We start from the raw sequence: 24,086 nt of genomic DNA on the forward strand, positions 1-24,086 counted from the left end.
AAAAGGTGTTTGTAATGATGGATGCCGAGAAGCCCCTGTCTGCAGCCTGCAGATCGAGGCGGGGCTGAATCTGGGGCGGGGTTGCACGTGTCGCCCCGCCCACATGCCTTCTCATTGGTTGTAGGTAAATTAATAATGTCGAGATAACGTTACTCCCACAACTCATCTCATTGGTGGCAAAGTAATGACGTTGAATACATTATGAAGTTAAGGGAAATGAAATAGCAGATAAAATGGCAAAGGAAGTTACTAAAAATAATCAAATTGATTTTACAGTTATTATTAGAGGAACAAAAATTATTATTAAAAATGAATTAAAGAAACAATGGCAACAACAATGGGAAGAAAATAGGAAAGGACGATGGTTTCATAAGATTCAAAGGAGAGTGGGAGAAATAAGGTGTACAGAGAGGAATAGGCGAGAAGAGACAATCATATCAAGGCTTCGGTTTGGACACACGGGATTAAATGAAACATTACTGAAAATAGGTAAACATGGCACAGGGAAATGTGAATATTTCCGGCATGAAGAAAGAGTGGAACACCTCATATTAGAGTGCAGGAAATATGAAACAGAAAGAAGACAATTGACTTTGGAGCATACTATGGAATTACCCAATATAACCAAAAGATGGCAGCACAGGATTATTTATTATGCAGCGGCCTTTTAAACTCCCTACATTTTTCAAGACGTCTTGCTTTTCGATTTATTATAAAATTACTAGTAGCCTATAATAAATTGTAGTACTTTTACCGTCCTTAAGTATATAGTATAGGAAGTGCAGAAAACCATTAAGCTCACACACAAATAGCCTATAAGGGTAAATTATTTAAATACTAATATATAGTTCACTACAAATACATTAAATAATTATGGTATAATAGTTAAATAATGCACTCAATGTGAATTGATAGGAATATTAAATATTTTATAAAATGTAATAACATCTTTTAAGTTTTATCTTGAACTCTTAAAATCTATTGATCTATTAACCATACTTGTTCCCACTGTAGTTTTGTTACTCTATATTTAGTCTGAATCATTTAAGCTCTTTTTTGCCATCAGCTTGTCAGATGTTTGGTCCAGTTATTACTGTCAATCATAGCAATGAATCGCGCATATTTAGCCACCATATATTAAAATGCAAAAAGAAAAACAGAAATATGTTAAAAATAGCTCATAAAATATAAATGGTAAATTTGAGATCATCTTAAATTGTAGCACAGAGCACACTCAAACTGTTAATATCCAAAATCTGGAAAACATTCAGCAAACCAAATTTCCCCGTAGCATTAAATCAATCTGTCAATGTGTCCATCTATCTATTGATTGTTCCATTTATCTACTACGCTCAACATTTGATCATGTTAGAAAGCTTTTCTTATCTTAAAATGTAATGACTGATAAACTTACATCATCATCCCCAGCTAGCTCCAAAACCTGAAAAAAAAAATGCTTAGCAAAACACCCTATTGCTTGCCGAGAAACTGTCATATGCATATAATGGAGTGCATTGAGTATCTTGAAACAGCTGAGAAAATTACATGGTCATTTATGATATCAAAATCATATTATAATGTGCCATATATATATATTAAAACTGTTACATTTAAAACATTGTCATGTTACAGTTCATTTTCATCCCTGACTAATGTGTTATTCATATACTATATCTATATACTATATATATATATATATATATATATATATATATATATATATATATATATATACTAAACTATATCACTGTCAAACATCATTCGGCATGAATTAGATAATTTTGTCAAAAGAAATGTTATTGATTACAAGAAAAATACAGATTGTTCTTTGTGATTTATTTTGTCTTGCCTTTATACAGATTTAAATAGTTTCGTTTTCGAAGTATGTCAGTGATTCTCCGATGTTAAATATGATCAAGAATTATTTTATTTCGATCTACAGTGTAATAAAAGTTAAGAAAAAGATTAGCCTATAGCCCGAAATATTAGAGACTAAAGCTAATTCCTTTTTTCTTAACTTTTAACTTCTTCTAAAAATGATCAAGAATATCAAATCACCTTAATAGGCTAGGTTAACGAATTTTCTTACACAAACATAACGAATGCACTTCAAAACAAAGTTTTCATATATAAATTCAGGAATCACGAATATAACAAAATAATATTATTTTATATATATTAATTGTATAAAAGTTGTATCAAATGAATAAGGAAATTATAGTGGCTTGAATTTATTAAGTAATGTTTAATTTCGTTCGTTTCGCTCTCTTGAAATGTAAAGAAAAAATACAGTTTTTACTTGGAATTCGTTTTTAATCCCTGGTTTTAAACAAGCATATACATGAGATAATTTATATATTATTGCTTGAATAAACGTAAAAAATAGTGCTAAATTTCATAATTAAGGAAATAAAACAGACCTAGGCATTTGAAAAGACATAGTGAAATGTTTATTAGGAATACCATTTTCTTAACAATTAAGATGCTGCATGTGTTTATCCAGTCTAATCCCTGACTTTCCCAACAAAAATCCCACCCCTCTCAGAAAATACATAAAACTGACATTACTGAGCTATATGCGTTTAAAAGCAGCCTAATAAAATTGTACAATGGCGTTGCTCAGTTCAACGTGTTGGGAAATCGGGCATTTTGTCCCGCGTCAGCATTTATTCAACAGTTAATAACGCTCAACAATCATAAATATTATTCAGCCAATAAAGTGTAGGCCTATGTATTTCATAGAAAATTGTCTAGTACTATATAAAGTACAAAGGTTTAATTGGCATCTTTATTTCAAACGATCCGAATATCATTAAAAATATTTTTGGATGACTCGCAACCGCGGGCACCCGCTTATTTTGGATCAAAAAAAAATTTATGGATTAAATTATTGGTGGGACATTTCAATGGTCGGAGGATATTGGTGGGGACACATCCCCTCCGTCCACCCTAAATCTACGCCCCTGTAATGGATTGCATTCAGTAGCTTTAAACTGTTTTAAAATTTAAAACAGAAATTTACATTGTCATGTTACAGTTCATTTTCATCTCCAGCTGGCTCCAAAACCTGAAAAAGTCCAAAAAGCTTTTTTTTTTTGTGAAACCCAATATTACTGGCTGAATACGTGTCACAATTCAAATCCTATATAAATGACCACTGACCATTTCTTCTGTTGTTTGTGAATTGTACACAATCTCCAGCATGCAGTAATGAGTAGCATTAGTTCAGAGAAATGCACTTATTGTTTTGCAAATATAAAGGATTATTCAAGAAACACTCCAATGTGACAAAGACACATTTGGTTCACTGCTTATAGTCAAGTGTTACAGCTGAAAATATGTATAAAGTGTCTAAAGTTTATAAACATATAAAGAATCACACCCTTGGTCTTATGAATACAGCAGACCATGAATTTCTGTGTTCTTTATCAAATCAAATCACTTTTATTGTCAAATCACCACAGCACCTTTGCCTAGGTGAGTGAAATTCTTGGGAGCGAGCTCCAGACAGAGCAGAGATATTTAACATATAGACAGTTACAAACCTACAGGTTTATACAGAGTGTATATATACATATTTACATACAGTGTACGATTAGACATATTTACAGTTAACAATACAAGTGCAATTTGAGCTGTATTGTCAAGAAATGTGCAAAAGAGGTATTTTTTACATGAAATTGGGCAGAAGAGAGATTGTATAGGGTAGCACATAGTGCAAAGATTTCAGTGCAGTTATAAACATTTATTATTCGTATTTTATGAATGTACAAATAGAGAAGAGTGTGATGCCACAGGTGGTTTGAATGGCCCACTCACCTGTGTGTAACACACTCAGTTTCCACTTAGGAAGATTGTCAACAGTGCAAAAGACCAGGATGTGTATTGGATGGTTTACAGTGTAACAGATATATTATTGTATTAAGTGCGATGTGTGCATAGAGTCCAGTGATGAGGTGCAGTGCATGATGGGAGTATGCTGCTAGGTGTATTAGTTCTGATTGTTCATTAGCCTGGTAGGTGTGGGGGTAAAGCTATCCCTCAGTCGGCTAGTGCGCGATCGGATGCTACAGAGGCTTCTTCCTGAGGGCAGCAGAGAGAGCAGTCTGTGGGACGGGTGGCAGGAGTCACATATGATTCTCCTGGCTTTCCTTATATACCGCCTGATGTAGATGTCCTGAAGGGAGGGAAGATCACCTCCAACAAAGTGGCGGGCAGATTGCAGAGCCTTTGCAGAGCCTTTGCGGTTGACAGCGGTGCTGTTTCCAAACAGTCAGGATGCTCTCCACAGTGCAGGTGTAGAATGATCTGAGGATGCTGGAGCTCAATCTAAACTTCCTCAGCCGTCTCAAGAAGAGGCGATGGTGTGTCTTCTTCAGCACTGAATCTGTGTGAGCGGACCATGTGAGATCCTCACTGATGTGAACACAGAGGAGCTTAGTTGTTAACCCGCTCCATACCTAAAGTTTGTTGTACTGAAGACAGTGAGTTGTGTGATTTGTAATACGCAACTGTGTACATGGGCATATCAATAATAAAAAAAAACAGTTATCGCACACTTTCTTGTACAATTAAAAATGATAAACGTGGACTAACAAATTCAGACACTCAATGAAATGACAATAAATGTATTTTTGAATGGAGAAATATCATGACAACAATGTTGAAAAACTGATTTAAACTGAAGTGTAAAAGAAAATTGGTAACACTTTAGAATAATGGGCCGTTGTTAACAAGTAACTATGCAGGAAGTAATAGGTAGTTCTACATTAACACTTAATTTAATACTATTAACTAATATAGAAGCAAGATTAACTAAGCAGTAGGTAAGTGATAATTTTGGACAAAGGTAGTCCCTTATTAGGTATTTGATAATTACTAAAGAAAAAATTGTCATTGAGAACTACTTGTGAACTGTGACCAATTCATAAAGAATAACTAATTAACTATCACAACAGCAACATTTATAAAATCAACAATTAGGTTCTTTGTGCAAACTAATTTATGAACACCACCACCATCACCGGTTGAAATTGTGACTCTTACCAAAATATGACTGGATGTGTTCTCTGTTCATTTCAAACCAACATATAATATAATTTCTTTAATTAGGATGTAATGCCAGCAATGATTTGATGCTCATGATTGGATTATTTCACTATTATGAGCTGCATTTAGTTCAATGTTCAATGTTTTTTTTTTTTTAGTATTAGTATTAATAGTATTCTGGGGCAGGCTTCTCTTTAGTGTGATAGTAAATAATTATGTTCTTTTACTTCCGTAATGAAGACATTAACTGCATTTATTTTGTAAAGTACAAAAACATTTTTCACAGTACAATGTCTGAATATCACTAGTGCTTCAGTGCAAATTTACTGTAAGTTACTTGTAAAATCCATCTTAACCCCTCAATAATAACTCAAGTGTTACCTTGTCAGTCCCCATGAACTACTAGTGTGATCTGGCCCATTATTTTAAAGTGAAAAACATGTTAACCCCTCAATAATAATTCAAGTGATACCTTGTCAGTCCCCATGAACTACTAGTGTGATCTGGCCCATTATTTTGAAGTGAAAAACATCATAACCCCTCAATAATAACTCAAGTGTTACCTTGTCAGTCCCCATGAACTACTAGTGTGATCTGGCCCATTATTTTAAAGTGAAAAACATCTTAACCCTTCACTAATAACTCAAGTGTTACCTTGTCAGTCCGCATGAACTACTAGTGTGATCTGGCCCATTATTTTAAAGTGAAAAACATCTTAACCCTTCACTAATAACTCAAGTGTTACCTTGTCAGTCCCCATGAACTACTAGTGTGATCTGGTCCATTATTTTAAAGTGAAAAACATCTTAACCCTTCACTAATAACTCAAGTGTTACCTTGTCAGTCCGCATGAACTACTAGTGTGATCTGGCCCATTATTTTAAAGTGAAAAACATCTTAACCCCTCAATAATAACTCAAGTGTTACCTTGTCAGTCCGCATGAACTACTAGTGTGATCTGGCCCATTATTTTAAAGTGAAAAACATGTTAACCCTTCAATAATAACTCAAGTGTTACCTTGTCAGTCTGCATGAACTACTAGTGTGATCTGGCCCATTATTTTAAAGTGAAAAACATGTTAACCCTTCAATAATAACTCAAGTGTTACCTTGTCAGTCTGCATGAACTACTAGTGTGATCTGGCCCATTATTTTAAAGTGAAAAACATCTTAACCCTTCACTAATAACTCAAGTGTTACCTTGTAAGTCCGCATGAACTACTAGTGTGATCTGGCCCATTATTTTAAAGTGAAAAACATCTTAACCCTTCACTAATAACTCAAGTGTTACCTTGTCAGTCCCCATGAACTACTAGTGTGATCTGGCCCATTATTTTAAAGTGAAAAACATCTTAACCCTTCACTAATAACTCAAGTGTTACCTTGTCAGTCCCCATGAACTACTAGTGTGATCTGGCCCATTATTTTAAAGTGAAAAACATGTTAACCCCTCAATAATAACTCAAGTGTTACCTTGTCAGTCTGCATGAACTACTAGTGTGATCTGGCCCATTATTTTAAAGTGAAAAACATCTTAACCCCTCAATAATAACTCAAGTGTTACCTTGTCAGTCCGCATGAACTACTAGTGTGATCTGGCCCATTATTTTAAAGTGAAAAACATCTTAACCCTTCACTAATAACTCAAGTGTTACCTTGTCAGTCCCCATGAACTACTAGTGTGATCTGGCCCATTATTTTAAAGTGAAAAACATCTTAACCCCTCAATAATAACTCAAGTGTTACCTTGTCAGTCTGCATGAACTACTAGTGTGATCTGGCCCATTATTTTAAAGTGAAAAACATCTTAACCCCTCAATAATAACTCAAGTGTTACCTTGTCAGTCTGCATGAACTACTAGTGTGATCTGGCCCATTATTTTAAAGTGAAAAACATCTTAACCCCTCAATAATAACTCAAGTGTTACCTTGTCAGTCCCCATGAACTACTAGTGTGATCTGGCCCATTATTTTAAAGTGAAAAACATCTTAACCCTTCACTAATAACTCAAGTGTTACCTTGTCAGTCCCCATGAACTACTAGTGTGATCTGGCCCATTATTTTAAAGTGAAAAACATGTTAACCCCTCAATAATAACTCAAGTGTTACCTTGTCAGTCCGCATGAACTACTAGTGTGATCTGGCCCATTATTTTAAAGTGAAAAACATCTTAACCCTTCACTAATAACTCAAGTGTTACCTTGTCAGTCCCCATGAACTACTAGTGTGATCTGGCCCATTATTTTAAAGTGAAAAACATCTTAACCCCTCAATAATAACTCAAGTGTTACCTTGTCAGTCTGCATGAACTACTAGTGTGATCTGGCCCATTATTTTAAAGTGAAAAACATCTTAACCCCTCAATAATAACTCAAGTGTTACCTTGTCAGTCCGCATGAACTACTAGTGTGATCTGGCCCATTATTTTAAAGTGAAAAACATCTTAACCCTTCACTAATAACTCAAGTGTTACCTTGTCAGTCTGCATGAACTACTAGTGTGATCTGGCCCATTATTTTAAAGTGAAAAACATCTTAACCCCTCAATAATAACTCAAGTGTTACCTTGTCAGTCCGCATGAACTACTAGTGTGATCTGGCCCATTATTTTAAAGTGAAAAACATCTTAACCCTTCACTAATAACTCAAGTGTTACCTTGTCAGTCTGCATGAACTACTAGTGTGATCTGGCCCATTATTTTAAAGTGAAACACATGTTAACCCCTCAATAATAACTCAAGTGTTACCTTGTCAGTCCGCATGAACTACTAGTGTGATCTGGCCCATTATTTTAAAGTGAAAAACATCTTAACCCTTCACTAATAACTCAAGTGTTACCTTGTCAGTCTGCATGAACTACTAGTGTGATCTGGCCCATTATTTTAAAGTGAAACACATGTTAACCCCTCAATAATAACTCAAGTGTTACCTTGTCAGTCCGCATGAACTACTAGTGTGATCTGGCCCATTATTTTAAAGTGAAAAACATCTTAACCCTTCACTAATAACTCAAGTGTTACCTTGTCAGTCCGCATGAACTACTAGTGTGATCTGGCCCATTATTTTAAAGTGAAAAACATCTTAACCCCTCAATAATAACTCAAGTGTTACCTTGTCAGTCTGCATGAACTACTAGTGTGATCTGGCCCATTATTTTAAAGTGAAACACATGTTAACCCCTCAATAATAACTCAAGTGTTACCTTGTCAGTCTGCATGAACTACTAGTGTGATCTGGCCCATTATTTTAAAGTGAAAAATATCTTAACCCTTCACTAATAACTCAAGTGTTACCTTGCTTGTGGCTAGGTATATTTACTGTGCCAAATTTATTTTAAGAGTTTAATTTTACTTTAATTTTAAAATGTCCCCCAAACATAATACCCCCAAACATAAACCTACCAATTTTATAGCAAATATCCAAATTTATCAATTCATTAATAAGCGATTTAGATAGCCCCCTTAACCTACCCCCAAACCTAAACCATTTTACAGCAAATATGCATTTTTTCATTATATTAATAAGTGATTTAAAATGTAAAATATAAAACGTAACATTAACTGACCAAAATATGCAGGAAAATTCTCATTTTGATAACAATATAGCATAAAAAAAAATTATAGTCACTAATCACACTCCTACCTCTAAACCTAACGTTAACCATAACTCTCTCTGTACAGTAATAAAGAAAAACATGAAAGATGGAAATGTGCAATCGCAATCATTTATTCATTGCAAAAATGTCAACAGCCGAACCAAAAAGTAATCCAAATGACTATGCGTTTGCAGCCGCAGTCGTCTCTGGCGGAATACAGACAGTAGGTTTCTTTGAGGTACAGAGTAGGATTTAGGTTGCTGATGGCTGAAAATATTATCCTGATCCTCTCCGTGATGGCGCCTGCGCATCGTTCATACAAATCTCACCAGAAACACGGCATGTCGTAATCTGTAGCGAATGCTGGCAAGAGCCAATGAACGTTCGATTTTCCTGCCGTAAAGCCTGTAGTTTCCTGGTGCGTTTGTATTTGAATTGTTAAATGCACTGCAGCGCGGGGGTTTATTGCTGTTGCTGCTGGAGTCGCTGCTCGGGATGGAGATGTCACGATCGTCATATAAAGGCTTGAATTTGGGTCTGTTCCTCCCAATCGTATGAATTCTGAAGATCTGGATTACAGCGTACAAATAAAATTGTTTGATTTTATGATTATGATGCGTGTTCGGTGCATTTTATGGTTGTATTGTTAGTCACAGCATGTCGGAGAAAACGCCTTTTGTGTCCCACCACGGCAAACGAAGCTAATATTACATGAATGGTTAAACGATTGCAGAAATGTCATTTATTTTAATGGTTTAAAGTGTAGTCTTGTTTAACATTTTGTAGACCTTAAAATGCTAAAAATACTAAGTATTTGTACGTTTAGATGCTATAAATACGTCAGTATTGTATGTTTTAGTGTCTGGAAAAACGTAAGTAAATGTACGTTTTGGAGAACCACATTTTATGTAAATACATACGAATTATAATGAGATCACGTTGCATATAGACATGTTGGTGAGGGGTTAACATGTGTTTCACTTTAAAATAATGGGCCAGATCACACTAGTAGTTCATGCGGACTTACAAGGTAACACTTGAGTTATTAGTGAAGGGTTAAGATGTTTTTCACTTTAAAATAATGGGCCAGATCACACTAGTAGTTCATGCGGACTTACAAGGTAACACTTGAGTTATTAGTGAAGGGTTAAGATGTTTTTCACTTTAAAATAATGGGCCAGATCACACTAGTAGTTCATGCGGACTTACAAGGTAACACTTGAGTTATTATTGAGGGGTTAACATGTTTTTCACTTTAAAATAATGGGCCAGATCACACTAGTAGTTCATGCGGACTGACAAGGTAACACTTGAGTTATTAGTGAAGGGTTAAGATGTTTTTCACTTTAAAATAATGGGCCAGATCACACTAGTAGTTCATGCGGACTTACAAGGTAACACTTGAGTTATTATTGAGGGGTTAACATGTTTTTCACTTTAAAATAATGGGCCAGATCACACTAGTAGTTCATGCGGACTGACAAGGTAACACTTGAGTTATTAGTGAAGGGTTAAGATGTTTTTCACTTTAAAATAATGGGCCAGATCACACTAGTAGTTCATGCGGACTGACAAGGTAACACTTGAGTTATTATTGAGGGGTTAAGATGGATTTTGCAAGTAATTTACAATAAACAGTTTTTATCATATTTTATATGACATACTGTACAGCCATGCATTTCTTTGAAGCACTATACTGATATTCTAACAGACATTGTAATGTGGAAAATGTTGTGTTTGTGCTTAACAAAATAAATGCAGTTAATGTCTTCATTACGGAAGCAAAATAACATATTTACTATCACACTAAAGAGAAGCCTGCCCCAGAATACTTAAAAAAAAAACTAAAACAAAAACAAAAACAAAACATTGAACTAAATGCAGCTCACAATAGTGAAATAATCCAATCATGAGAATCCAATCATTGCTGGCATTACATCCTAATTAAATAAATTATATGTTTGTTTGAAATGAACAGAGAACAAATCCATTCATATTTTGGTCAGAGTCACAATTTCAACCGGTGATGGTGGTGGTTTTCATAAATTAGTTTGCACAAAGAACCTAATTGTTCATTTTATAAATGTTACTGTTGTGATAATTAATTAGTTATTCTTTATGAATTGGTCACAGTTCACAAGTAGTTCTCAATGACAATTTTTTCTTTAGTAATTATCAAATATCTAATAAGGGACTACCTTTGTCCAAAATGAGCAATTACCTACTGCTTAGTTAATCTTGCTTCTATATTAGTTAATAGTATTAAATTAAGTGTTAATGTAGAACTACCTATTACTTCCTGCATAGTTACTTGTTAACAACGGCCCATTATTCTAAAGTGTTACCAGAAAATTTGATAAATGTATGGTCCAATTTTTTTTACACTTTTGTCTTAAAATTACTCTTATTGCGTTTTATTTAAGTACTTTTTTAAAAGTCATCAATTTGTTTAATAAACTAGATTTTTAAAAGATTTTACCTTTATTGTGGATATTTCTATACATCTATTAATTATTCAACAAGACTTTACAGCTTGACACATCAGAAAAGGAACTGTTGATAAAAGATGAGAAGTATCCAAATGAACTGAGTGATCAAGAAGATGCATGTTAGATGAATCTGATCAGGAAGCAGGACCAGTTCTGGGACTGATCAAACTGATACTTACAATCAAAAGTGTGCTTTTCTAACTACAAAAACTCAACCAAAAACAACAGAAACAGAGGCAATCTGAAAACACAGAATTTCAAAAACAGAGATGTCAGCATTCATTCTAAATGCCAGTGTAAGGCAATCTTCTGCTGATCATTCAGAAATTAGCAACTAATCATAAATAGAAACGGTAGAAAATGACTGAGATTTCTTTGTTACCTCCTTGACCTCTAACAAACCCAACACTTTCATATCCAATCAATGAATTTTGACAAAAACATATTTCACATATTATCTAAAATAGTAATAGTAAGTGTCAGCTTAGAAAAGAAAATAGATCTTCAATATACAAAACTAAAAATAAGACCATAACAAATCATTTACACATTTATTATCCAGCTCAAACTATTATGAGTAGAATCTTTTTTTTTTCCCGAAGATCAGAAAGAGCTTCATTGCCAAGTAAGGAACTTGTTTTAGCGACAGTTTCCAGTGCAGAAGAGAATACAGACAGTCCAAATTTACTACTGAAGTGCAGACATACAGTAGCCTGGAAAAATCCAGACCCTAATCTATTAAGATTAAGGGTCTGGGATCGAGCAATGAAAACTGCCTAACTCGAGGGGCGGCACCAAGCATGCATTTGAAACTCTAACTGCACGCAATTGGATAACGCCATGACCAATCACAACAATACACGCTTAGCTACCAGCAGAGCTAAATGATGTTTCATTAACAAAGTTCGGGAAAAGCGCGTCAGATGCTTAGCGTAAACATCACAAGTCAATCAGCGCCATAGGTTTAAATACACACTGTAAAGAACATACTGTAGAATTTACAATAATTTACTGGCAAAAAAGTTGCCAATAAAATCCTGTAAAATAGCCGCTAATTGCTGTAAAATGGATTACAGTATAATACTGCTTAGCAATTTACAGTAAATAAATGTTTGCAGAATACAGTATTTTTTTGTTTTTTTTACAGGATTATTAAATTAAACTTGTAAAAAGGCATTACAGGTTTTTTTTGTAATTCCGGTAAATTACAGTACTTACCTGGCAACAAAAGTTGCCAATAAAATCCTGTGAATTCAGCAAAAGCCAAGATGTAGCTGTAATATTTTTACTATGAAATTCCTGTAAATAGCTATTTTAACTGTGAACTGTACTGTGCTCTTTACCATTATTCTGACGTGAATGCAATAAAACAAAGATTTAAAAAAATAATCACTCAAATTCTGAGCTGTTGTAAGAAAACTGTTTATTAAAGCTGACAACACTTCAGCACTGTCACTGGTAACATAATTTTACTTTTTAACTACAGAAAAAAAAAGAAAAGAAAAAATCAAGAAAAGAATCAGCTTTTACAAAACAACTACAAACACCTCAAGATTAAAGCATAAAGCAATAGTTAAATAAAAGTTAAAAGGGCTGTTTGCCTAAAAATAAAATTGGTCATTATTTACTCTCTCTTAAATTGTTCCAAAACTATTAGTTTCTTTCTTGTGTTGAATACAAAAGATTAAATTTTAATGAAGTTTATAACCAGACAAGTAATGGTAGCCATTGACTTCCATAATAGGGAAAGAATATGTCAGTCAATGGCTACTGTCAACTGTCTGGTTACCTAAATTTTAAAATATCTTAAAACAAGAAAGAAACTCAGAATTTTGGAACAACTGAAGGTAATTAAATGATTGCAATCCCTTTAAGATAAAAAAACAAACAAAGGCATTTTGGTACAAAAACGGATCTGACTTCAGTTAAAACTCACAGCAAGTGACAGTATTTCTGCTTAAAAGAAATAAATGTTTAACACTGTCACAAATGCTACTAACTGCTGATTCATTAAACATAGAACACTCTAACAAACATTTAGCCATTTTTTAAAACCTTTAACATTCTTTAACATTTTTGTTTGTTGACAAGTTTTTTTTTTTTTTTTGCATGACCATAGAACAAGTCTGAAAGCAAGTGTCCTTTTATAGATGGCTTCTCCTGTAGGTTTAGTTTTGATACATATGTAAACTTACATGCTTAGCCACTCAAAGTCCATTCGCCTTCTGAGAAGAGAACACACATGAGGATTGACTGTGTTGTTCCTCTTCTCGGAGACCTTCCCACTTTTTTTTGCTCCAACCTTTGATGTGCCTGTCTTGGTGCCGGTGTGTGGGTTGATTCCAAGAAAACATCTGCACAAACATCATTCAGACAAACATAAGCATGTGCAGAATTGATTCAAACTTGTTCAATAGTTTAAAAGCATTTGCTGAACTATATGATGCATTACAAAGGAATAATTCATCCAAAAAAGAAAAATGTCAAGCTTTATTAAACCTGAATAAATGAGTTTCTTCTACTATAATAAAAAAAAAGTGGACTTTAGTTGCCGCTAAAGTGGAGTCATGTCTGTTGTTCTAAACCTGTAAGACTTTTGTTCATTTTTGGAACACAAATTAAGATATTTTTTATTAAATCAGATACAATTTGGGAAATGCATACAGGTTGGCAGGTCTGAATCGTTATACATGTGACTCTCTAGTGGTTCAACCTTAATTTTATGAGGCGATGAGAATACATTTGTGCACAATAAATAAATAAATAAAAATTACTTTACTCAACAATTTATTTCAGTCTCTGGTGTGTGTTTTTGGTGCACAAAAGTATTCTTGTCACTTTATTAAATTAAAGGGACTTGATGCCAAAATGTTGAATAAAGTTGATGTTTTTGTTTTATTTTCATAAAAATCGTCGCTTCATGACGTTATGATTGCACCACTGATGTCTTCACTACCTTTTTGGGACTTAAAAATTACAGTTGCATTGATGTCTATGAAAGGGGAAAATCATCATATTGGACTTCTTTAAAAAATATTTATTTGTTTTCCAAAGATGAACAAAGGTCTTATGGCTTTTGAATGACATGACGGAGAGCGATTAATGACTGAAATTTCATTTTTGGGTGAACGAAACCTCTAACTTTTATATTTAAATAATATAATAACACACATGCTTAGTTAATTTTTTTTTACCTCTGGATGAACTCAAGTGTGCAGGATGCCTCATGCTGGTACACCAGATTGAAGATGTAGTAGGATGCAAACAAAGCAGCAAATCCTGTAACAAAGTTGGGGTGTGGATTCACGACCACTTGGCCCTCAATACTCAGCATCCACTGAGTTGCAGTGAGAATTTCACCTAAATTAATAAATACAGGCAACATGTTATAAAAATTAAAAACTGAAAATACAACAAACCAAGTTTTTAAATAATTTACAGATTTAATAAGTTAATAAAAGGACATCAGCAAAGCTTTGTGGATACTGTTTAACAATCTTTTTTGCAACAGTCAGGCACTGTAATTTTGATGGATTTAACTCTGTCAGTCTCATCTCATCAATGACAATTCTTACCATTTCTCTGCGATCTTTAGCTGTGGGGCGTCTTCCAACTGCAATGGCTGTTTTAATACCTGTAGGCATCCTGTTCCAGGGAACTTCAAAGTTTTCTGGCCATACACTTAAGTCCACAGTTGTACTGGAACTGTTTGTGCTGGAGACACTTGGTGTGCATGAGGAACTAGAATTTGATGATGGAGAGTCCTCTGTTGTGGTACGATGGGGCATTCTTGTGGCTTCTTGTGGATTTACTTTGTCATAACCTGTTTGGTCTGAAAAGGGAAAAAAAACATGATACAACTCAGTACCAATCACAATTAATGTTGAAGTAGTTAAAATTCAAATTATTCTCAGCTTTACCTTTATGTTGTCTTAAAGACAACTCCAGCCGAACACACAAGATATTTTTTTTTATAATTGTGATGTTTATAACCATACAATGCAAGTCATTAGTATCTTTGCTTAAAGGGACAGTTCACACAAAAATAAAAATGCTGTCATGATTTACTCACCCTCATGTTATTCCAAACATGTATGAGCTTCTTTCTTCTGCTGAACAAAAAATATCTTATTTTGAAGAATGATGGTAACTAGACAGTTGAAAGTAGCCATGGATTTCCATTGTATTGTATTGTATGTCCAATTGAAGTCAAAGACTACCAACAAGTGTCTCTTTACCAACATTGTTAAAAATATCTTCTTTTGCCTTTAACAGAAGAAGCTCTTACATGTTTGGAACATCATGGGGGTGATTAAATGATTACTGCATTTTCATTTCTTGTGAACTGTCCCTTTAATATCAGAAACTCTCAGGCCCTAGAAGGACAATGATATTAATTTATATGAATCCAGTGCAACCAAGGAATATGTAATAAAATTTAAATAAAATCATAATCACTCCAGGGAAGTTAAAGTTGCATTTTACTTTGCACTTACCTAAAAACTGATATTACTACATGAGAAAACATTTATTTAACCCTCTCAGTTGCATGGCCTATCTCTATAATGCCTTTAAGTCCTTTCAAGTGTTGGGCCACACTAACATACATTGTATGAACAAAATCACACACCATCAAAATTTATTTTGTTAATGTTCCCAAAAAAAAAAAGTTGTAGGAGTTTGTTTTGAGAAAGCATAAAGGTGAACAAAAAAATCAGTGAAGTCTTCTTTTTAATCCTACATGTCAAGTGTTTTTGCAGCAGCAATCAGGTAGATGATTATGACATACCGTCTATATTCCAGGCATTGAGGAGCCGACGGCACTGTATTGGTGTAATGTGATCAGGGAGATCTTCCTCTTTAACGAACTGAAGGTCAGACTTGGACTCAACTCCTATGCTTGCCAACTTGTTCAGGAGAGACAGGAGTTTCTCCTCTGGCAGGCCAGGTAGAACTGCCAACACAGCATCTCGGACATCCTCCCCTAACATGGACATGTTTCTACAAATCTGAGAGAGAGTGATGAAAAATAATCACTGGTAAGTCATTCATCTTATACTGCACTAATGGATAATAATCAAGGAGATCCTCTTGCTTTACACAAATGTAGTTTGACTCTTGATCTATGTCAGTCAGTAAGTGGACACCCATATCAACAAGCTCTACAGCTTTCTGCCTCCTCACAACAAAGAAGACAGAATCATTACAATGTATTAAAATCAGCCTAATTTCACCCATGTGTAGACCGTCATCATCTTGTTTTATTGCAACATACATGTTTTTCTTGTACTTTGTGCCTTTGTAAATGACTTCATTTGCCGCTAAAGTGGAGTCATGAGTGAAATGAAATGCTGCAGTTGATGCCTGAATGCTGTCATTGTAGTCACCAGCATAAAATCCATCTCCTCTACTCACCTGAACTACAGGTGGAAAAAGACTCCCTGCACTTAAGTATGCTTGAAGGAGCTGATGTCGCTCTGATAAAGTAGCACACAGGTTTTTGAAATTGTGCAATTTTCTTGCACACTGTTTAAAGTAAGTGTGCTTACTTTCAAATCTGAGCGACCAAAGACGGATCAGAGGTCCAAACTGGATGATTAGCTCTGGATAGTGAGACAGATAGTGGTGTTTTGGTTTAAGGGGAACCTCTGGAAATAATTCCACTCTGAACTGGATGTATTCTTCAATGAGGACACCCAAATAGGCAACCTGATCAGGAGTAATAGCTGGTGAACACACATGTGCAACTACTTCTCTTAGGAGCAAAATCAGCTTCCATACACCACTTTCGCTTGGGTTTTTTATTCTGTCTCCAACCAACAAAGGGAGGACTCTTAATAGGCACCAATTTTGGACAGCATGCCCACTCAACTTCTCACTATTTGGACAAAACTCTGGAGGTTTGTCGGCTGCTTCATTTCCAAGGTAAGTGAATTGACTTATGCTTCTATTTAATTCTTCGTAAGTGAAATGCTTCTCTTTGTTAACCAAGTGGTTGATGCATAATGCCACATCACAGGAAACAATCCCCTCAAAAAGGTCATGACCTAGGCATGGTGGGAGACCAGGCTGGCTGACATGAAAGTAATGCAGCTGGTTGAATATGGAGTCAAATTTTATTCCACAAACAGATTCTCTGTTGTTTTCTCTTAGGTCTTCAACGTGCTGCTGATATGACAGCTTTGTTCTTTTTGAACCAGCTGACAATGGACTACATTCAAATGTTTGTCGGTCTATGTCACAAAATCTACAAAAAAAAGTACTCCTGCTGAAGTTCTCCAGGAAGCCACCAATACTATGTGACCTGAGATTGTCTCCTACAATTGCACAGAGAGTTCCTTTAACAACTTTCCCATCCTTCAGTTCAATGCCACATTCCTCTAGTTCTTTTAGGTCTTTAATCAAATGATTAAAAACAACTTCTTGACCAAAATACTTCAAATCTTGTTCCCTGCAGAGTAGAACAAGCTGCACCTGATCAATACTGGACCTGTTATAGGGTAAAATGTCCCCAAGTGTCAAATACACTGCCAAAATCTTGTGCTTCTTTCGGCCGGATCCTAAAGGATTTACAACCTCAAAAGCATCTTGATAGAGAACCAAGGCCATAGATGATTTGTCTTTTTGAAATAAGGCATTATTGGCGATATTACATCCATCCCAAATGTCCTCAAACACATCCTTGTTTGGTTGTTGAGAATGAGATTGTTCATATTGCTTTCTGAATGTGTCTGATTCAAAAAGGGCATTAAGAGTTTTCTTTATTGGTACATACTGGGCAAAGCATTCTTTCCCTGAATTATTAGCGCCTAAATACACAGGCACTGGTTCAACATAGTTGAACGAGTTTTTAAAGACTGTTTTGCGACATTGATCTGTGCGCAAGATAGAATTTCCTGCTTTAAGTATGTCATTCTTTTTAAGGTCTTCAATAACGTCAATTATTGCGTCACTAGACAGCCCAAGTTCTGACAATCTGTCCTTTAGATTTGAGAAGATGTGTGCCTGGGTCAGATCATGAATTCCTTGGACTTCCTCTATGATGGTCTGAATTACAGATGAAGGTAAAAGAAGCTTTGCCTGCAGTTTCAAATAAAAGAGTGACAAATTCTTCAAAAAAACATCTTCATCTACACTTTCAAAGACCTCACTTGGCTCAGGCCCCTCACTCTCATCTTGAGATGTACTGGGCTGACACACATGTTGTAATGGGTTTGATAAAACTGCTTCATTTAGAAGCTCAGGTGGACTGTTTTTGTGTGTTCTTGAGACATGAGATGCAAATGTGGATTTTACAGTAAATGTCCTTTCACAATCCTTAAAAGGGCATTTTAATTCTCTGCCCTCATCTATGTGGCCTTTTAAATGTCTTAATAGATCACTCAGAACTGTACATGTGAAATTACAATGTTCAATCTGGCATATCAGTGTTGTCTCTGTTTGCTCAAATCTGACACCTCTACGTGACTTCTGATAAGCCTTATGGTCTCTATATAGATGAGACTTGAATGCTGAAAATTTTGTAAAAGCATGGGAACAGCCAGGTACTCCACAGGTGAAAGAGCGGTTAGGAATGTTACTGTGTACTTTTACGTGTCTAGTAAAACCTACAATGGTATTGCTCTCATATTGACAGAATTTACAGTGATACATTTCTCATTTAGATTTAGGTTCAAGCTTTATACAAGTATGATAACTTTTTTGTCATTGCTTATATCGTTTGAAGCAAAATAGTTTACATTACGTTTGTTTTTGACTCAGGCCTTTTGGCATTACACGTTCTCAATAAACCAGCATTTCAGTCTATATGTTGTGTCTGTTGATATGCAATAATTTCCAAAATACTCTATCGAGAGTTAGGCTAATAAATAGGCAACAAAAAGCAGCATTCATCAACACACGCGGCCGCATTACATTATGTTTTTACCTTTTAGCTCTGTGATGTTTCGGCTTGCGTGATGTTTCGGCTTGCCTGACCAAAAAAAAAAAAAAAAAAAAAAGTTAACGACACATTTCCTTACAAAATATACTAAAGGTTTCAGAGAAACTCATCCAATGTTGTTAATATTTACGTTTTTAAACAGCAAAGACAACTGAGTTAACTGAGCACTTCATGTAACGTTAGTTTTGTCTCGCACTTAACGTTAAGTTAGATCGATGGTGTGCCTAAGATAATCTCTTGAGAACAAAAAAGAATAAATCGGTAGCAAAAGGCAGTATTCATTAACACGGCATGACATATTTTTACCTTTTAGCCTCGGATCGCACGTGATGTTTAGACTTGCCTGACAAAAATAAAATAAAGAAAAAAAAAAATTAACGACACATTCCTTTACAAAATAAACTTAACGTTTCAAGAGAACTCTTCCAGCGATGGTAATATTAATGTTTTTCTATCAGCAAAGACAACTGCACGTCATGTAACGTTAGTGTTGTCTCACACGCACTTCGATAGCAATGCTGTGCCTGCCAAACTACATATAACAAGTTACTCTCTAGAAAGCAAAGGCAAATAAAGCTACCAAACTGCAGCATTTATCAACATTAACATGACGATAACGATTTACCTTGGTTTAGGCTGCTTTCTGAAATGGCGCGCACCACATTTCTCCTCATCGCCTGAAGCAACAGATAAATAAAGTTAACTAAGTTACACATCCCTTTAAAAAAACAGCTCAACATAACGTTTAGAGGGAATATCTTGATAGATAGATAGATAGATAGATAGATAGATAGATAGATAGATATTACTTAACATTAAAATAATATTAATACTTATAGAAGTAAATTAAATTGAACTTACCAAAAAATCAATTGCCGTTTATCTTCAGTTTTTTGTCGCTGTGCATCAGTCTAACGTACGTCACCAGATTTCAAACCATATCAGCCCGCGCAATACCATAATGCCACAGCACAGTAAATTCTTGTAAAAATATTTAAGATACAGTGAAAGGAAAGCCTACCTGTAAATAATTACAGCTAACAGTGAAATATACAGTTAACACATGTAAAACCCTGTATAACCCATAATGCATTGCAAATTACAGCAATAAATTGTAAAATGACAAAACAGTAAATTTCTGTATAATTTTGCTGTAAAAAATACAGCAATTTGTTACAGTGCAGCTGAACTTGTTCATCTGTAGCGACAGCGATCTTTCAAAGTTTACTATATTCGGACGTCGCAGTGCTGTTATCATCAGCTTAGCTCGCCTCTGGCGTCTGGCCCGCCTACATCAGATACACCGATTTGATTGGTTCCCACTATTGCTTGTGTATTGCAGTAACCTGCATCATTGCTCGATGCCAGAGTGTCTTGCAGAGACAATTCAAATTGTGCTCTCGCGAGACCTCTGGATTTCCAGGGTACTTATTCATTGCATCTATCACCAACCAATATTTTTTGCAGTTTACTTAAACTCATCTGGAGTGAGTTAAGTACAAGAATTTTGAAGAAACTAATAAGATTAATGAAACAAAAGACAAATCAACAATTTTTAATATCAATAGTGACTTAATTTAGTCTTTCTTTTACAAGTTCACTCTTACGGATCATAAACTAGGTGTATCTGGCACGATGTCCGGGAGTGGGCTCTGAGCTCGGCAGTAATTCCCGAGCCCGGGCTGAAGGTGAGGAGACGGTGTGGTGGAAGGGTCCTGAAAAAACGAGAGATGAAGAAGGTAGGTCTGCTTTGGTTATTTACAGGGATTCTTTCTCGTGCTGATTGGATAGGGAGTGTGATTACTGATGATGAATTGGCTGTGTTAATTATCGTGTGAGCTTTTCCCAAAAATCCTGAAACCAAAAGCCAGGATAAACATGGCATCTAGGGTACGGACGATGTGGATGGACTGGTAGACTTTACAGAGATTGGAGATGCAAATGTTTCAAATTTTTAGTTTTATAGTTTGGCCAGTGGGATGTTTTTTTTTTTTTTTTTTTTTTTGATTCCTGGAAAAAATGGATTGAGCCAATTTGGAGGTTTTTGAAGATTTTGAGGTAAGAGACGAGTGAGGTAATGGATAGCAGGGAAAAATTGGGGAACGACAGTTTGTAAGCGGAGTGAAATGTTTTTAAACCTTCCATGCTGATAGGTAAGACGGAAGGGTCCTGGGGGAGACGGCTTGAAGGATGGAATTAAGAAAAGCTTTTAGGAGAGGTCATGGCTGGACTGGCCATCGGGCATACCGGGCCAATTGGTTATGATCGACTCTGGGCTGGACCAATTACAGCCGAGGAGGTCGGATGACCCCTCCCCCTTGCTTGGGCAACGGCTCTCATTGCAGATCACAGACAAAGTTTATTTTCGTTTTACTGGCTAACTTTTTACAGTCAGTTACAATAACTCGTACTGCGTACTAGCTAGCATGATGGATTTTCAATGCTACTGGGCAGGTGAACTACTGATAGTTAATTTTATTTTGTTCATAAGGTTAGTTTGTAGGGTTACCAACTGTCCGGTAAAAAACAGAATTGTCCCGTATTCAGAAAAAAAATGACGTGTTCTGTATTGAGGTGAGAAGGAACGCTATTTGTCCCATACTTCAGCTAGAATGAAAAAAAAAGACAAAGCTGGAGTTATTCTGTCTTTACACTGCGCTGCTGCTGCTTCTCTCACTCTCTGCCCCTCCCCTTTCCTGATGCTCCTTCAATCATGAATCTGATCAATGATCAGCTATAATCGGCTTTTCTGTCACCAGTCCCGTCTCTCTCTCGTTTATTTATCGCCCACTGTGCGCTAGAAAGAGGAAACCAGCGGGTGTCGCGCTAAACAGCAGCAGCACGTTTAATAACTTGTTGTTAGAATTGTTTTAATGTTACTTTTTTTTTTAAAAAGCTGTAAAAGCTGCTGGTCATAATATCGATTTGGATATCTGGTGAGAGGGAAAAATGAAGATGAAACCAGGAGATGTCCTTACTGAATCATCAGAGCTGAACAGGTGATGGAGAAACAGGTTTACCTTTTAGGTGACATGAATGAGTTGAAGTGAAGTTATGAACTGTTTCTGAGAGACTAATAACACCAGGATCATTTTCTACAACTGTAGGGGAAATACTTTTCTTTTTAATTCTCATATAAAATGTCTGGCTTTTAATAAATTATCTGAATCTTAGAACCATTTGGATTTAGTGGTTATAAAATTCATAAATCATTATCGTATATAGTAAATATTAAGTCTAATATATACCCTAGTAAGCTATGGTACTTTTTCCTTTGGGAAGGTACCATGTGTGCAGTCTGCAATTCTGTTGAAGAAAGATGTTGAATCTATTTAATTATTGTAGAAAAATAATTGATTTCTGATTGGGTGGTTCCTATTTTATTTTATTTTTTTCTGGGAGTTGGCAACTCTATTAGTTAGGTATATGTAAATATTGATTAGGTAGTTTAATATTTGAGTGTTCATTATTGACAGTTCAATACGTAGAAATTGATGAAACCAATTGATAGGCTAGAATAATTGTAAACCCTCTACACTTGTTGATATAATTTAGATAGATTCAAATTAGGATTCACCAGGAGATGTGATGCTGCAAATAAAAGTTGCTTGGATTTATAAGTAGACTAACTACTTTAATGTTTTTGCCTTTTATACATAAATATATATTTTATTGATAAGTTGTGTTTTTATTTTATTCTTTTTAATGCTAAAAGGTATCAGAAAATTAAAACGAATTCTTGTAAATGATAATTGCCTGTATCAAAACTTTCCTAATTATGTATCAGTTATTGATAATAAAGTCCAGACAGCCATTTTAAGGCTTAGGTACAGTTTTTCCCAGTGAACTGTTACTCACCTAGTGTTGCGTCATTGCAATACAGCCATAAAATTAAGGTAAAAGTAAAAACAAAAACGTTTTTAATAAGACTGACCCATATCAATATTGAATTGGAACATTGGATCAGATGGGATCGTGTAAATTGATTCTAACTCTTGAGAATCGGAATCAAATTCATTCTTGAAATTTGAATTGATACCCAGCTCTATTCAGGAGGTTAACTCAACCAAGCAGTCTTTTGGTTTCTGCTAAGTAGCCTACTGTTTAGAATACCAGAATAGGGAGGATGGTGTAGATTTAAGTTTATTAGATTGATACATACATACCAACAAGACAGTATACATCACTGTCACAAGACCATTTGTTTTCATTCAAAGGCTTTATGGCTTTTCCAATAATACATGGTGGGCCGGTCTCTAGTCAAAATGCCCGGGCCGATTATTTGTCCCAGTCCAGCCCTGGGAGAGGGGGTGAGGGAGTGGACGTGTCAGGGGTATCCATGAGGTGTGGGACATAGCTGGTAGATTTGGGCTGGGAAGGTTCGGGGCAGGGGGCAATAGATGGGTTTATAAAGGGGCAGGTGATGGTGGAGTGGGAGACAGAGCTGCAGACTGTGCAAGATGTGCAGCCTAAAAATACCCTGCTGTGTGCTGTGAAGTTCAGTGTCCAATGTGACTGCGCATTTGGCTGAGAAGAGCTTTTGGCAAGTATAGATGTGATTATTTTAATACATTCAACGTAAACAACATTTGATAATGGATAGTGTATTTATTAGTGGTGGGCCGTTATTGGCGTTAACGTTAGACTCTTATCGGGCGATAAAAATATATCCCCGTTAATCTATTCTCAAATTTGGGTTGGGAGTTGGGTCTAAACTACATAAACTATAATGACTTTCACCTTGATATTTTAGCGTGGATGTATACCTAGCCGAATTGCACTGTAGGGGGCGAGAACGAGTCCTGAACCTGTGTGTATGCCTACTGTGGAATTACGAATGAGACGTGTCTATGTGTTAACATGGATGCAGCTATGAAGCCGCCAGGTTTGCTTCAGGGCAGGGGCGTTGCTAGACCCTTTTTACCGGGGCACGTGTGAGTTATAATTTACTTTGATAATCCCGAGATAAAGACATTAAACTATATGCAACAACTAAATTGACGCTTCTAAA

This window comes from Garra rufa, chromosome 4 (assembly GCF_049309525.1).
Source record: "Garra rufa chromosome 4, GarRuf1.0, whole genome shotgun sequence".
NCBI lineage: Eukaryota > Metazoa > Chordata > Actinopteri > Cypriniformes > Cyprinidae > Garra > Garra rufa.